This window comes from Salmo trutta, unplaced genomic scaffold, assembly GCF_901001165.1.
Source record: "Salmo trutta unplaced genomic scaffold, fSalTru1.1, whole genome shotgun sequence".
In the NCBI taxonomy this organism is placed as follows: domain Eukaryota; kingdom Metazoa; phylum Chordata; class Actinopteri; order Salmoniformes; family Salmonidae; genus Salmo; species Salmo trutta.
In genome coordinates this window covers 16,959,870-16,964,312 of record NW_021822911.1, presented here as the reverse complement: position 1 = coordinate 16,964,312, position 4,443 = coordinate 16,959,870, and positions in this window count along the sequence as shown.

The window sequence follows — 4,443 nt, the reverse complement described above, 5'->3', positions numbered from 1 at the left end:
AGCAGAGAGAGCAGAGGGAGAGAGAGAGCAGAGAGAGCAGAGAGAGCAGAGAACAGAGAGCAGAGAGAGCAGAGGGAGAGAGAGCGCAGAGAACAGAGAGAGCAGAGGGAGAGAGAGCGCAGAGAGAGGGAGCAGGCTGAGAGAGCAGAGAGAGAGCAGAAAACAGAGAGAGAGAATAGAGAGAGAGAGCAGAGAGCAGTGAGTGAGAAGAGAGCAGAGAGAGAGCAGAGAGAGAGAGCAGAAAGAGCAGAGAGAGAGCAGCAGAGCAGAGAGCAGAGAGAGAGAAGAGAGAGAGAGCAGAGAGCACGCTGAGAGAGCAGAGAGCAGGCTTAGAGAGCAGAGAGAGAGCAGAGAGCAGAGAGAGAGAGCAGAGAGAGAGAGCAGAGAGAGCAGAGAGAGCAGAGAAAAGAGAGAGAGCAGCAGAGCAGAGAGAGAGAGAGCAGAGAGAGAGCAGCAGAGCAGAGAGCAGAGAGAGAGAGCAGAAAGAGCAGAGAGAGAGCAGGGAGCAGGCTGAGAGAGAGCAGAGAGCAGAGAGAGAGAGAGAGCAGAGAGAGAGCAGAGAGAGAGAGCAGAAAGAGCAGAGAGAGAGCAGGGAGGGCAGAGAGAGAGCAGAGAAAAGAGAGAGAGAGCAGCAGAGAAAAGAGAGAGAGAGAGCAGAGAGACGAGAGAGCAGAGAGAACAGAGAGCATAGAGAGCAGGAAAAGCAGAGAGCAGAGAGAGTGCAGAGAGAGCAGAGAGAGAGCAGGGAGCAGGCTGAGAGAGAGCAGAGAGAGAGCAGGGAGCAGAGAGAGAGCAGAGAGTAGAGAGAGAGCAGAGAGAGCAGAGATAGTAACCCTGCATCACAACACTGTTGCTATAGTAACCCTGCATCACAACACCCTGTTGCTATAGTAACCCCGCATCACAACACTGTTGCTATAGTAACCCTGCATCACAACACCCTGTTGCTATAGTAACCCGCATCACAACACTGTTGCTATAGTAACCCTGCATCACAACATCCTGTTGCTATAGTAACCCTGCATCACAACACCCTGTTGCTATAGTAACCCTGCATCACAACACTCTGTTGCTATAGTAACCCTGCATCACAACACTCTGTTGCTATAGTGACCCTGCATCACAACACTCTGTTGCTATAGTGACCCGGCATCACAACACTCTGTTGCTATAGTAACCCCGCATCACAACACTCTGTTGCTATAGTGACCCTGCATCACAACACTCTGTTGCTATAGTAACCCCGCATCACAACACTCTGTTGCTATAGTGACCCTGCATCACAACACTCTGTTGCTATAGTAACCCTGCATCACAACACTCTGTTGCTATAGTGACCCTGCATCACAACACTCTGTTGCTATAGTAACCCTGCATCACAACACTCTGTTGCTATAGTAACCCTGCATCACAACACTCTGTTGCTATAGTAACCCTGCATCACAACACTCTGTTGCTATAGTAACCCTGCATCACAACACTCTGTTGCTATAGTAACCCTGCATCACAACACTCTGTTGCTATAGTGACCCTGCATCACAACACTCTGTTGCTATAGTGACCCTGCATCACAACACTCTGTTGCTATAGTAACCCTGCATCACAACACTCTGTTGCTATAGTAACCCTGCATCACAACACTCTGTTGCTATAGTAACCCTGCATCACAACACTCTGTTGCTATAGTAACCCTGCATCACAACACTCTGTTGCTATAGTAACCCTTTATCACAACACTCTGTTGTACATATTTAATTGTTTTGTATTTCATTTCATATTTGTTTCATGTAACCAGTCGCAGGTTAACGTCAACCTGACAGAGACGATGTAAAACCAATAACTAAACTGTTTTCACAATTAACATGCTTTTTCTTGTTTCAAGTATGTTTTATTATGAAAAGTACAATATATCCATGTATACTTGTACAACTATGGAGCGTATGTCCACATATAATTATACAATTTGTTTTTCCAACATAAAAGACAACAAATGATCACATTGGTATTTTAACAGTGTTATTGTAAGAAATTAAATGTTTAAACAGAGGATACATCTAAAACAGGATAAAACAAGTGCAGTATGTTGTGAGAATGTTACTTTAACGTCGACTCATAACGTCATACTATAACTTCATGGGAGTCTTGTGGAAAGACTGCATGTTGTTTTGGGTGGATTGAGTGACGTCTTCATCAACATTTTGCAGAATATTTTCACCTCTTGTCGTCTGCAGACATTCATAAGGAGTTCCAGTAGTTTATTTGTCATTTGCAGGTATTAAAAGTAATACATACATTGTAATTCCTTGTTGGATCTCTCTCACATACAGGACAGTACATACCAGAGGAGGCTGCTGAGGGGAGGACGGCTCATAATAATGTCTGGAACAGAGTGAATGAAATGGAACACATGGAAACCACGTGTTTGATACCATTCCACTTATTCCACTCCAGCCATTACAAGCCTGTCCTCCCCAAATAAGGTCCCACCAACCTCCTGTGGTACAAACACAAACAGTAAAATATATCATAAAAAATTCAAAGTGGTAAAAGATCAGAAAAGGAACCAAAAGGTTCAGTCATGTTGTAATAGTCTGATGACAACAGTTTAGGTTTATGATTTAACAGGCAGATAGAACTGGGATAGAAGCTGTTCTAGAACCTGTGGTCCAGAAACTGATTTAACAGGCAGATAGAACTGGGATAGAAGCTGTTCTAGAACCTGTGGTCCAGAAACTGATTTAACGGGCAGATAGAACTGGGATAGAAGCTGTTCTAGAACCTGTGGTCCAGAAACTGATTTAACAGCAGATAGAACTGGGATAGAAGCTGTTCTAGAACCTGTGGTCCAGAAACTGATTTAACAGGCAGATAGAACTGGGAAAGAAGCTGTTCTAGAACCTGTGGTCCAGACACTGATTTAACAGGCAGATAGAACTGGGATAGCAGCTGTTCTAGAACCTGTGGTCCAGAAACTGATTTAACAGGCAGATAGAACTGGGATAGAAGCTGTTCTAGAACCTTTGGTCCAGAAACTGATTTAACAGGCAGATAGAACTGGGATAGAAGCTGTTCTAGAACCTGTGGTCCAGAAACTGATTTAACAGGCAGATAGAACTGGGATAGAAGCTGTTCTAGAACCTGTGGTCCAGAAACTGATTTAACAGGCAGATAGAACTGGGATAGAACCTGTGGTCCAGAAACTGATTTAACAGGCAGATAGAACTGGGATAGAAGCTGTTCTAGAACCTGTGGTCCAGAAACTGATTTAACAGGCAGATAGAACTGGGATAGAAGCTGTTCTAGAACCTGTGGTCCAGAAACTGATTTAACAGGCAGATAGAACTGGGATAGAAGCTGTTCTAGAACCTGTGGTCCAGAAACTGATTTAACAGGCAGATAGACCTGGGATAGAAGCTGTTCTAGAACCTGTGGTCCAGAAACTGATTTAACAGGCAGATAGAACTGGGATAGAAGCTGTTCTAGAACCTGTGGTCCAGAAACGGATTTAACAGGCAGATAGAACTGGGATAGAAGTTGTTCTAGAACCTGTGGTCCAGAAACGGATTTAACAGGCAGATAGAACTGGGATAGAAGCTGTTCTAGAACCTGTGGTCCAGAAACTGATTTAACAGGCAGATAGAACTGGGATAGAAGCTGTTCTAGAACCTGTGGTCCAGAAACTGATTTAACAGGCAGATAGAACTGGGATAGAAGCTGTTCTAGAACCTGTGGTCCAGAAACTGATTTAACAGGCAGATAGAACTGGGATAGAAGCTGTTCTAGAACCTGTGATCCAGAAACTGATTTAACAGGCAGATAGAACTGGGATAGAAGCTGTTCTAGAACCTGTGGTCCAGAAACTGATTTAACAGGCAGATAGAACTGGGATAGAAGCTGTTCTAGAACCTGTGGTCCAGAAACTGATTTAACAGGCAGATAGAACAGGGATAGAAGCTGTTCTAGAACCTGTGATCCAGAAACTGATTTAACACGTGTGAGTGTCCAGTGTGTGTTTGTCAATTGTGTGCTTCAGTGTTATGTGTGTCAGTGTGTGTGTGTGTGTCCAGAGTGTGTTTGTGTATGTGTATCCAGTGTGTTTGTGTGTGTGTGTGTGTATCCAGTGTGTGTGTGTGTGTGTGTGTGTGTATCCAGTGTGTTTGTGTGTGTGTATCCAGTGTGTGTTTGTGTGTGTATCCAGTGTGTGTGTGTGTGTGTTTATCCAGTGTGTGTGTAAGTATGTATCCAGTGTGTTTGTGTGTGTGTATCCAGTGTGTGTGTCAAGCGTGTGTGTGTCAAGCGTGTGTGTGTCAAGAAGTGTGTGTGTGTGTCTAGTGTGTGTGTCTGTGTCCAGTGTGTGTGTGTTTCAGTGTGTGTGTGTGTCCAGTGTGTGTGTGTGTATGTCCAGAGTGTGTGTTTCTTCAGTGTGTGTGTCCAGTGTGTGTG